Genomic DNA, 13,575 nt, shown 5'->3' on the forward strand with positions numbered 1-13,575 from the left:
CTCAAGGCCAGTGGCATGTCATTAGTAAAGATTGAAAAAAGTAAGGGGCCTACACAGCTGCCCTGGGGAATTCCTGATTCTACCTGGATTATGTTGGAGGGGCTTCAATTAAAGAACACCCTCTGTGTTCCGTTAGACAGTTAACTCTTTATCCACAATATAGAAGGGGGTGTAAAGCCATAACACATACGTTTTTCCATCAGCAGACTATGATCAATAATGTCAAAAGCTGCACTGAAGTCTAACAAAACAGCTCCCACAATATTTTGATCATCAATTTCTCTCAACCAATCATCAGTCATTTGTGTAAGTGCTGTGCTTGTTGAATATCCTTCCCTATAAGCGTGCTGAAAGTCTGTTGTCAATTTGTTTACAGTCAAATAGCATTGTATCTGGTCAAACACAATGTTTTTCCAAAAGTTTACTAAGGGTTGGTAACAGGCTGATTGGTCTGCTATTTGAGCCAGTAAAGGGGGCTTTACTATTCTTGGATAGCATAATTACTTTTGCTTCCCTCCAGTCCTGAGGGCAAACACTTTCTAGTGGGCTTAGATTGAAGATATGGCAAATAGGAGGAAGGCAGGTCATACCCATGGGTACAAGGGGGAGAAGGAGGAAGGCAGTTCCCTGGTGGACTGAAGTGCAGAGAAGCTGTGAAGAGTAGGAACGGGGCTTTCAGGATGTAAAAAAGGTCCCATAGCTACCAGCAACTGATACAGTATTAAAAAGCTCAAGCAGTAGTAAGGAGGACAATTAGGACAGCTAAGAGGGAGTATTGGTGTCAGTTCTGTGGAAACATAGGCAGGATTACTCCTGTGGGAGAGGTATGTGTCACGGTTTCGGCCGAGGCTGCCTCTCCTCCTTGTTCGGGCAGGCTTCGGCGCTCGTCGTCTCCGGAATTCTAGCTGCCACCGATAGATGTTTCATGTTCGTTTGCTTTTGTCTGTTTGTGTCACACCTGTTTCTGTTTTACGTGATTAGTGTCCTATAAGTTTCTCGTTGTGTTTGTCATGTGTTGTGTATGATTGTTTTTCGTCAGTGTTGTGTTTGCTCGGTTGAGCATATTCTCTCCACTGCGCTGGAGCTCGATTGCACTTGTTTCGTGCACTACTTCATTTTGTCGCACCTGTTTGTGCGCATTTTGCCTATACGCCTTGTGCGTAGTTTAGCTGTTGGGCTTTGTTGCCCTGTTGCCTGTGTTTGGGCCGGAATACAGCATTTGGAACCTACCGTCTGCGTCCTGCATCTGATTTCCTACACTACACCTACACACGCCCTGACAGAATCATACACCACTCATGGAATCAGCAGGAGCCGAAGCAGCCCAGACCAGACTGGAAGCCCAGGTTCGGGATCAGCAGGAGCAACTCCTGCAGATGGGGAACGCCCTGCAGGAGGTGATTACCACACTCCGAGGCTGGGGTTCGCCTCCACCACCGCCCGCCCTGCCAGCACCATCGGCCAGCCCGCCCGTTCCAGCACCGGAACCTCGAGGAGTCCGACTATCTCTCCCGAGGGCTTATGACGGGACAGCGGCTGGGTGTCAGGGATTCCTGCTCCAGGTCGAGCTATACCTGGCCACCGTGCACCCGGCACCTTCAGGGCACGAGAGCGTGTCCGCTCTGATCTCCTGCCTGGCCGGAAAAGCGTTGGAGTGGGCCAACGCGGAGTGGAGGAAGATAGACGCCACGACCATTACGTACCCTGAGTTCTCCCGCCGCTTCAGAGCGGTGTTCGACCATCCCCCGGAGGGGAAAGCGGCGGGGGAGCGTCTGGTCTTCCTCCGACAGGGGAGGAGAAGTGCCCAGGAATTCGCACTCGAATTCCGTACTCTGGCGGCAGATGCAGGGTGGAATGATCGGGCCCTCATCGATCTATACCGATGCAGCCTACGAGAGGACGTCCGTCGGGAGCTGGCTTGCAGGGACACCAGTCTCACCTTCGACCAGCTGGTGGATATGTCCATCAGGCTGGATACCCTGCTGGCTACCCGCGGACGTCTTGCGGAGGGTCCGTCCATTCCACCCTCCAGCGCCTCCGAGCCTTGTCCCATGGAGCTCGGGGGCGCTGGCGCTAGAGAGAGGAGGAGTCGGCAGGCTAGGGGGTCCAGCCACTGCACCAACTGTGGCCGGGGAGGACACACCGCGGCTAGGTGCTGGGGATGGCCTCCTAGGGGAGATGACGACAGGCCCCGCACTGGGGATTCCCTCCAGGTGAGTAGGCGCCCCACTCACCCAGAGCTCTCTGTTGCCCATTTTTGTATGCCTGTACGTTTTCCACAGGTAGCACCTCATGCCCAGCATAAGGCGCTGGTAGATTCAGGCGCAGCTGGGAATTTTATTGATAAAGAGTTTTGTTTAGCGTTAGGGATTCCCCTCACTCCTGTTGATGTTCCTTTTCCCGTTCACGCCCTAGATAGTCGTCCGTTGGGTACGGGCTTGATCAGGGAGGTCACGGCGCCACTTAGGATGTGTGCGCAGGGGGGTCATCAGGAGATGATTCAGCTGTTCCTGATTGACTCTCCTGCGTATCCGGTGGTGCTGGGAATGCCCTGGTTGAGTACCCATAACCCAGTGATTTCGTGGCAGGAGAGGGCTCTGATGGAGTGGTCTGCTCAGTGTGTGGGTAGATGTTTGGGCGTTTCCGTAGGGGCTACCTCGGTGGAGAGTCCAAACCAGGTGCCCGCATTGCACATTCCACCTGAGTATGGGGATTTGGCTATTGCGTTTAGTAAGGCGAGGGCGACGCAGTTGCCACCCCATAGGCAGGGGGATTGTGCGATAAACCTCCAGGCAGGAGCTGCGCTCCCACGGAGCCATGTGTATCCTCTGTCTCAGGAGGAGAAGAAAGCTATGGAGATTTACATAGACGAATCACTGAGACAAGGATACATACGGCCGTCCACTTCCCCCGCGTCCTCGAGTTTCTTTTTCGTGAAGAAAAAGGATGGTGGTTTGCGCCCATGCATCGATTACCGTGGTCTCAATCAGATTACGGTGAAGTATAGTTATCCACTCCCGCTGATTGCGACCATGACTGAGTCGTTGCATGGGGCGCGTTTCTTCACGAAACTAGATCTCAGGAGCGCGTACAACTTGGTGCGCATCAGGGAGAACGATGAATGGAAAACAGCCTTTAGTACCACCTCGGGCCATTACGAGTATCTGGTCATGCCATACGGGTTGATGAACGCTCCATCAGTTTTCCAATCATTTGTGGATGAGATCTTCAGGGACATGCAGGGGCAGGGGGTGGTGGTGTACATTGATGACATTCTCGTGTACTCACCTACCCGTGTCGAGCATGTAGCCCTGGTGCGCAAGGTGTTGCGGAGGCTGGTGGAGCACGACCTGTATGTGAAGGCAGAGAAGTGTCTGTTTTTCCAGGAGTCGGTCTCCTTTTTGGGTTATCAGTTGTCTGCGTCAGGGGTGAGGATGGAGGTAGATCGAGTGTCGGCCGTGCGTAATTGGCAAACACCAACCACTGTGAAGGAGGTGCAGCAGTTCTTGGGGTTTGCAAATTACTACAGGAGGTTTATCCGGGGGTTTGGACAGGTGGCAGCTCCCATCACGTCTCTGTTGAAGGGGGGTCCGGTGCGTCTGCAGTGGTCGGCCGAGGCGGACAGGGCGTTTGGGAGGCTGAAGGACCTGTTTACCTCGGCCCCAGTGCTGGCGCACCCGGATCCCTCTTTGCCGTTCCAAGTAGAGGTGGATGCGTCGGAGGCCGGGTTAGGAGCCGTGCTTTCACAACGATCTGGCGCGCCACCTAAACTCCGCCCCTGTGCTTTTTACTCTAAGAAGCTCAGTCCGGCGGAGCGGAACTATGACGTAGGGGACAGGGAGCTGTTAGCCGTGGTACAGGCTCTAAAGGTGTGGAGGCACTGGCTTGAGGGGGCTCAACACCCTTTCCTCATTTTGACGGACCACCGTAACCTGGAGTACATCCGAGCGGCGAGGAGGCTGAACCCTCGCCAGGCAAGATGGAGTATGTTCTTGACCAGGTTTACGTTTAAGATTACGTACATCCCTGGGTCACAGAATGGCAAGGCAGATGCGCTGTCTCGGCGGTATGACGCGGAGGAGAGGTCCGTGGAGCCCACTCCCATACTGCCTGCGTCGTGTCTGGTGGCGCCGGTAGTGTGGGAGATCGATGCTGAACTCGAGCGGGCGTTACGCACCGACCCTAGTCCATCACAGTGCCCGGAGGGTCGGAAGTACGTTCCGCTCGAGGTTCGGGATCGATTGATTTATTGGGCTCACACGTCACCCTCCTCTGGACATCCGGGTATCGGCCGGACAGTGCACTGTCTTAGTGCCAAGTACTGGTGGCCCACGTTGGCTAGGGATGTGAGGGTTTATGTTTCCTCTTGCTCGGTGTGCGCCCAGTGTAAGGCGCCTAGACATTTACCTAGGGGTAAGTTGCTACCCCTGCCCGTTCCACAACGGCCATGGTCCCACCTCTCAGTGGACTTTATAACAGATCTTCCCCTCTCCCAAGGGAATACCACCATCCTGGTCGTTGTGGACCGGTTCTCTAAGGCCTGTCGTTTGCTCCCCATGCCGGGTCTTCCTACGGCCCTGCAAACCGCCGAGGCACTGTTTACCCATGTGTTCCGGCACTACGGGGTGCCCGAGGACATTGTGGCTGATCGGGGTCCCCAATTCACCTCCAGGGTCTGGAGAGCGTTTATGGAGCGGTTGGGGGTCTCGGTGAGTCTCACCTCGGGCTACCACCCGGAGAGCAATGGGCAGGTGGAACGCGTAAACCAGGATGTGGGTAGGTTTCTCAGAACATACTGCCAGGACCGGCCGGAGGAGTGGTCAAGGTACGTTCCCTGGGCCGAGATGGCCCAGAATTCCCTACGCCATTCCTCCACGAACCTAACCCCATTTCAATGTGTGTTAGGTTACCAGCCGGTTCTGGCACCCTGGCAGCAGAGCCAGATCGAAGCTCCTGCGGTGGATGAGTGGGCGCGGCGCTCGGAGGAGACTTGGAACGCTGCACACGTCCACCTGCAGCGGGCCCTCCGACGTCAGAAGGCGAGCGCTGATCTCCACCGCAGTGAGGCACCGGTGTACGCACCTGGTGATCGAGTCTGGCTCTCTACCAGAAACCTGCCCCTCCGCCTGCCCTGTCGGAAACTGGGTCGGCGGTTTGTAGGGCCATTTAAAGTCCTGAGGAGGTTGAACGAGGTTTGTTATAGATTACAGCTACCTGTGGAGTATAAGTGTATTAACCCCTCGTTCCATGTGTCCCTTCTCAGGCCGGTGGTAGCGGGCCCACTCCAAGACGATGAGATCTTGGAGACTCCTCCGCCCCCGTTGGACATCGAGGGGGCACCGGCGTACTCCGTGAGATCCATCTTGGATTCGAGACGTCGGATGGGGGGTCTCCAGTATCTAGTGGAGTGGGAGGGGTACGGTCCGGAGGAGCGGTGCTGGGTGCCGAGGAGAGACGTGTTGGACCCATCGCTTCTGACGGAGTTCCATCGGAGGCATCCGACGCGCCCTGCGCCGCGTCCCCCTGGCCGTCCCCGAGGCCGGAGTCGGCGCGCGTCTGGAGCCGCGCGTCAAGGGGGGGGTACTGTCACGGTTTCGGCCGAGGCTGCCTCTCCTCCTTGTTCGGGCAGGCTTCGGCGCTCGTCGTCTCCGGAATTCTAGCTGCCACCGATAGATGTTTCATGTTCGTTTGCTTTTGTCTGTTTGTGTCACACCTGTTTCTGTTTTACGTGATTAGTGTCCTATAAGTTTCTCGTTGTGTTTGTCATGTGTTGTGTATGATTGTTTTTCGTCAGTGTTGTGTTTGCTCGGTTGAGCATATTCTCTCCACTGCGCTGGAGCTCGATTGCACTTGTTTCGTGCACTACTTCATTTTGTCGCACCTGTTTGTGCGCATTTTGCCTATACGCCTTGTGCGTAGTTTAGCTGTTGGGCTTTGTTGCCCTGTTGCCTGTGTTTGGGCCGGAATACAGCATTTGGAACCTACCGTCTGCGTCCTGCATCTGATTTCCTACACTACACCTACACACGCCCTGACAGTATGGGGGATGATTAAGAGGATGAGTGGGGTCAGACGAGATTGGGATCTCCCTGTGCTGAAAAGTGGGGAGACTGTTGCAGTGAGAGACATGGAGAAGGCAGAGATATTAGCACAGGCATTTGTGAAGATGGACAGCTCAAATAATCTGACGGAGGGACAGTGTGCAAAAGAGAGTGTCAGAGGAGAGCGTCCAGGGATTCTGGATCAGAGAGAAGTGGTGGAGGATGCATTCAATGCCCCTTTTACATTGCATGAGATGAAGAGAGCGATAGTTAAAGCTGGGGTAACATCTACTGGAAAGGATTAGATGTGTTACATCATGATGGCTCATCTCAGTGACACCGCAATGGCAAAAGTATTGGGCTTTTACAATACGGTGTGGCAGGAAGGGAAGCTGCCTGACAGTTGGAAGCAGGCAGTAGTGGTGCCGATACGGAAACCTGGGAAAGATCCTACTAATCCATCAAGTTATAGGCTGATAGCGTTGACATCTCATGTCTGTAAACTTATGGAAAGGATGATAACAGAAAGGCTGATGTACTTCCTGGAGAGTAGAGGCCTAATGTCATCAGAACAAATGGGTTCTAGTCAGTCATATGGAAGGCACAGGCAAATAAGGAGGTGGTGGTAGCCATTTACTTTGATGTAGAGAAGGCCTATGATATGATGTGGAAGGAGGGCCTGCTTATCAAACTGGAAGGCATGGGGGTTGGAGGAAGGTTTTTGTAACTGGATAAAATACTTTCTTTTTGGACGATCAATACAGGGTGAGGAGCTGTATGTCAGAACGTTACGAGGTAGATAATGGTACCCTCCAGGGAAGTGTGATTAGTCCTTTGTTATTCTCCATTATGATTGATGATGTATTCTCCCAGGTGTGATCAGATATTGGGAGGTCATTGTTTGTGGATGACGGGGCACTGTGGAAGAGAGCGAGAAATATTACCCATACAGCCGGGAGAGTTCAAGAAGCGATCAGAGAAGTTGAGCAGTGGTCCCTCAAGTGGGGCTTTAAGTTCTCAGTTGAGAAAACACAGACCGTGTTTTTTACTAAAAGGAAGGTTGGGGAAGAAATATGCCTGAAGCTGTACGGGAGGAATCTGGAGAGGGTGGGAGTGTTTAGGTTCTTGGGGGTCTGGTTTGACACTCGAATGACATAGGCGGAACATATTAACAGAGTAGTTATCAAAGGAAAGATAATATTGAATGTGATGCATTGCCTGTCAGTAATGGAGTGGGGAGCAGAAAGAATGGTGTTGGAAGCGTTATATATAGTGCTATCAAGGTCATCACTCCACTATGGTAGTGTAGGATATGGATCAGCAGATGTAATCCAGGCTCAAGCTCTAAGAATATGTAGTGGAACAGTCAGGACCTCCCCGGTGGCAGTGCTGCATGCTTGACAGGGTAAGAGCTAGTGAGGAAGGTGTAGATACAGTAAATATTGTAAGTAAACATTTAAGAACTTAGCACTATGCTGTCTGGAATATATTCACAGATGGATCTAAGGACCCTAAAACAGGGAGGACAGGTGCAGCTTTTAGTGTTCCTGAGTTAAAGGGGGCAGTGACAAAAAGAGCAATGGATAATTTATCCGTATACACAACGGAGTTGATGGCCATACTCTTGGCTGCAGAGTGGGTGGAGGAGGTGAAGCCAGACAGGGTAGTCATCTGCTCTAACTCCTGTGCAGCACTGATGAGCTTAAATTAATTTGTGTATCGGAGCAAACAGGATGTATTGTATGAGGTTTTGCAGTGCTTGTGTAGGGTGAGACAGATGGGGGTATTTGTGATGTTCCTCTGCGGACCAGCTCATGTGGGAGTAGAGGGGAATGAGGAGGTGGATGTTTTCGCCAAGCAGGCTCTCAAACATCCAAATGTTGAAATGGAACTGTCAATCAGGTACAGAGAGAAGGGAGGAAAGTGTAAAAAAAGGTGGGGGCAGGGAGGTCCTCAGGTCCAGAGAGAAGGGAGGAAAGTGTAATAAAAGGTGGGGGCAGGGAGGTCCTCAGGTCCAGAGAGAAGGGAGGAAAGTGTAATCACAAGGCTGAGACTGGGACACACAAGGCTCAACAGTACATTGAAATTGGTAGGAAAACATCAGACTGGGAGGTGTGATCACTGTCAGGAGGAGATGGAGACAGTGGAAGACGTGCTATTTCAGTGCCAGAAATATGGGAGGGAAAGGGAGAGATTGTTATCAGATTTAAGGAGTAATTGAGGAGCCAAGTGTAAGTGAACTGCTGGGGAAATCTTCAGGGGATGTAGTATTTAATTATGTATTTTGTTTCCTTAAGGAGACTAGAATAATGGGTAGGATTTAGACCTTCCCTGTCTCTGGTCCACACTCCAATCCAATAGGTGGCGTTTTTGCACCTTAAAGTTGGTTGCCAACCTCCTGCTATGATCCACAGAAGAAGCAGCAGCAGCACAATCAGATTTCTCATGAGTAACAATTATATAATTACTTCTAGGTGCCTTGTATTTCCAAAGGATGAATGCACTAACTGTAAGTCACTCTGGATAAGAGCGTCTGCTAAATGACTAAAATTAAATATATTTATCATATATGCCTATTTAAAAGAATTGCAGAAAGTTACAAAATATGGCATCTAAGAAGTTTGCGCCTACTCTAATTGACAATGGCGCTGCAAATTTCATAACTCAGCCGACCATGCTTGGTGGGAGCGGGGTAAGTAGGTCAGGGCATCTTGGTAACTTGGCTTATTTGTTACCTAGCCTGCTGTTAGAATCATATAATTAAGAATAAATAGTAATTGAATAGGGTATCTATGGTTAGAATCACATTTGTTTCATTTACTTTGAACAAGCCGGGTTGGCAGGCAGAAAGGAAGAAAGATGCATTCCAAAGCCAGAGCCATGCTGCCCTTCACGAATAGCAAGTTCTGCAACTCCGGTAGGTCTACAGGTAAGGAAGCTTTTGATAAAGGTATTGACAACTGCTTACCATTTATCTTCTGGTGCCGTTAAAGTGAGAGATATCCACCTGCAGTAGGCTATCACTTGTGTTGTGGCGTGGTCACATGGCTGTGTTTAGACAGGCAGCCCAATTCTGATCGTTTTTTTCACTAATTGGTCTTTTGACCAATCAGATCAGCTCTGAAAAAGATCTGATGTGATTGGTCAAAAGACCTATTAGTGGGGGCCTCCCGAGTGGCGCAGCGGTCTAAGGCACTGCATCACTACAGACCCGGGTTCGATCCCAGGCTGTGTCGCAGCCGGCCGCGACCGGGAGACGGCGCACAATTGGCCCAGCGTCGTCCGGTTTCGGGGAGGGTTTGGCTGGCCGGATGACCTTGTCCCATCGTGCTCTAGCGACTCCTTGTGGCGGGCTGGGCGCATGCACGCTGACTTCGGTCGCAGTTGTACAGCGTTTACTTCGACACATTGGTGCGGTTGGCTTCCAGGTTAAGCAAGCAGTGGGTCAAGAAGCAGTGCGCGGCTTGGCAGGGTAGTGTTTCGGAGGACGCATGGCTCTTGACCTTCGCCTCTCCCGAGTCCATACGGGAGTTGCAGCGATGGGACAAGACTGTAACTACCAATTGGGGAGAAAAAGGGGTAAGAAATTAAATACAATACCTATTAGTGGAAAAAATATATGAATTGGGCTGCCTGTGTGAACGCAGCCTAGTCACTTCCTTCAGTCACAATTTAATCAGGTTAGGACATTCAAACCTTGGAAACTGGTTTTCATTTAAGTTTCTTCATCTTATCCATAGGTAAAAAGCTATTCAAATTTGCCCAAAGTCAGTTATATTTTATGACGTGGTTTTGCAATGCATCTACCATTTGGGTTAAATGCGGAAGGCACATTTCAGTTGAATGCATTCAGTTGTACAACTGACTGGGTATCCGCTTTCCTTTCCCTTTCTATTTGTCCTTATGATATTGTAGCAAATGTAGAGGTAGCCCTATTGGGACTTGCACCCAATGGGTCCCTGTGACCAGAGGCGTCATGCCTATAGGGGGCACGTGCCCCCTCAGATTTGTCCTGTTTAAAAAAGTATTATTTTTTTGGTGTTGTTTCTCTGAAATACTACTAGCCACCCAATTTTATGAAGTTGGCTTTAGCTAGCCCAGATAGGTTCCCAACCTTATAATTAGCTACGAAGAAGCCATTTCAGGCTATCAATCAAGTTAGAGTAGCTAGCTTGTCTAACTATCTTAGCTGGCATGCCTGCTGGCAAGGTTGATAGACTTTAGAAAAGCAAGCAATAACTAAATGTACTGAATAAGATTCAAATTCCTTTCAGCCTTTACCCAGATTTTTGTAGAGACGCAGAGAAGCATATTTTGTTTCCTTAAAAAAAGAACCACCAGTCAGTCAGGAGGATACAGACAGCTCAGGAGGTATGCTTAGATATGCATAAACTTTGACATATTTTTGACATAGAATTAAGCATAATTATTATAGCTCTAGATTTCAGGGAAAAGCTGTTTCAGGTGTTTGAAAAATGCTCAATTCTCAGACAGCTTCTACCCCCAAGCCTTAAGACTGCTAAATAGTCCATACGGCTGTGAAATAGTTAATGGATGACCCTATCTTGCAATGACTATAAACACTCACAAGACTATATAGACACACATATACATATATATATATATATATACAGTGGGGAAAAAAAGTATTTAGTCAGCCACCAATTGTGCATGTTCTCCCACTTAAAAAGATGAGAGAGGCCTGTAATTTTCATCGTAGTTACAAGTCAACTATGACAGACAAATTGAGAAGAAGAAAATCCAGAAAATCACATTGTAGGATTTTTAATGAATTTATTTGCAAATTATGGTGGAAAATAAGTATTTGGTCACCTACAAACAAGCAAGATTTCTGGCTCTCACAGACCTGTAACTTCTTCTTTAAGAGGCTCCTCTGTCCTCCACTCGTTACCTGTATTAATGGCACCTGTTTGAACTTGTTATCAGTATAAAAGACACCTATCCACAACCTCAAACAGTCACACTCCAAACTCCACCATGGCCAAGAACAAAGAGCTGTCAAAGGACACCAGAAACAAAATTGTAGACCTGCACCAGGCTGGGAAGACTGAATCTGCAATAGGTAAGCAGCTTGGTTTGAAGAAATCAACTGTGGGAGCAATTATTAGGAAATGGAAGACATACAAGACCACTGATAATCTCCCTCGATCTGGGGCTCCATGCAAGATCTCACCCCGTGGGGTCAAAATGATCACAAGAACGGTGAGCAAAAACCCCAGAACCACACGGGGGGACCTAGTGAATGACCTGCAGAGAGCTGGGACCAAAGTAACAAAGCCTACCATCAGTAACACACTACGCCACCAGGGACTCAAATCCTGCAGTGCCAGACGTGTCCCCCTGCTTAAGCCAGTACATGTCCAGGCCCGTCTGAAGTTTGCTAGAGTGCATTTGGATGATCCAGAAGAGGATTGGGAGAATGTCATATGGTCAGATGAAACCAAAATAGAACTTTTTGGTAAAAACTCAACTCGTCGTGTTTGGAGGACAAAGAATGCTGAGTTGCATCCAAAGAACACCATACCTACTGTGAAGCATGGGGGTGGAAACATCATGCTTTGGGGCTGTTTTTCTGCAAAGGGACCAGGACGACTGATCCGTGTAAAGGAAAGAATGAATGGGGCCATGTATCGTGAGATTTTGAGTGAAAACCTCCTTCCATCAGCAAGGGCATTGAAGATGAAACGTGGCTGGGTCTTTCAGCATGACAATGATCCCAAACACACCGCCCGGTCCTGGAGTGATCCCAAACACACCGCCAAGGTCCTGGAGTGGCCTAGCCAGTCTCCAGATCTCAACCCCATAGAAAATCTTTGGAGGGAGTTGAAAGTCCGTGTTGCCCAGCGACAGCCCCAAAACATCACTGCTCTAGAGGAGATCTGCATGGAGGAATGGGCCAAAATACCAGCAACAGTGTGTGAAAACCTTGTGAAGACTTACAGAAAATGTTTGACCTGTGTCATTGCCAACAAAGGGTATATAACAAAGTATTGAGAAACTTTTGTTCTTGACCAAATACTTATTTCCCACCATAATTTGCAAATAAATTCATAAAAAATCCTACAATGTGATTTTCTGGAGAAAAAAATTCTCATTTTGTCTGTCATAGTTGACATGTACCTATGATGAAAATTACAGGCCTCTCTCATCTTTTTAAGTGGGAGAACTTGCACAATTGGTGGCTGACTAAATAATTTTTTTCCCCACACCTGAAGGTACCACGTTCATCTGTACAAACAATAGTATGCAAGTATAAACACCATGGGACCACGCAGCCGTCATACCGCTCAGGAAGGAGACGTGTTCTGTCTCCTCGAGATGATCGTACTTTGGTGCGAAAAGTGCAAATCAATCCCAGAACAACAGCAAAGGACCTTGTGAAGATGCTGGAGGAAACAGGTACAAAAGTATCTATATCCACAGTAAAATGAGTCCTATATCGACATAACCTGAAAGGCCGCTCAGCAAGGAAGAAGCCACTGCTCCAAAACCGCCATAAAAAGGCCAGACTACGGTTTGCAACTGCACATGGGGACAAAGATTGTACTTTTTGGAGAAATGTCCTCTGGTCTGACGGAACAAGAATTATGTGGATATATTGAAGCAACATCTCAAGACATCAGTCAAAAAGTTAAAGCTTGGTCGCAAATGGGTCTTCCAAATGGACAATGACCCCAAGCCTACTTCCAAAGTTGTGGCAAAATGGCTGAAGGACAACAAAGTCAAGGTATTGGAGTGGCCATCACAAAGCCCTGACCTCAATCCTATAGAAAATGTGTGGGCAGAACTGAAAAAGCGTGTGCGAGCAAGGAGGCCTACAAACCTGACTCAGTTACACCAGCTCTGTCAGGAGGAATGGGCCAAAATTCACCCAACTTATTGTGGGAAGCTTGTGGAAGGCTACCCGAAATGTTTGACCCAAGTTAACCTATTTAAAAGCAATGCTACCAAATACTAATTGAGTGTATGTAAACTTCTGACCCACTGGGAATGTGATGAAAGAAAGAAATACTTAAATAAATCATTCTCTCTACTATTATTCTGACATTTCACATTCTTAAAATAAAGTGGTGATCCTAACTGACCTAAGACAGGGAATTTTTACTAGGATTAAATGTCAGGAATTATGAAAAACTGAGTTGAAATGTAGTTGGCTAAGGTGTATGTAAACTTCCGACTTCAACTGTGTGTATATATAGATACATACACTACATACGAACACACATACTTTTAAACTCGTCATTTGCTGCTGCTACGCTGTTCTTTATTTTACTCGTATTATTATCTATCCTGATGCCTAATCACTTTTACTCTGCATCGTTGAGAAGGGCTCGTAAGCAAACATTTCACGGTTAAGTCTACACCTGTTGTATTCGGCGCATGTGACAAATAAAAATGTATTTGATTTTGACACTTTCCATGGCCTCCTTGCACGCCATCCCACTTCAGAGGGAGCCACCAGACATCCATGTTACTATGAAGATTGTGGATTGGTTAGATAGAGCCACCTGCT

The sequence above is a fragment of the Coregonus lavaretus genome, assembly GCF_964263955.1.
Source record: "Coregonus lavaretus genome assembly, chromosome: 24".
In the NCBI taxonomy this organism is placed as follows: Eukaryota; Metazoa; Chordata; class Actinopteri; order Salmoniformes; family Salmonidae; genus Coregonus; species Coregonus lavaretus.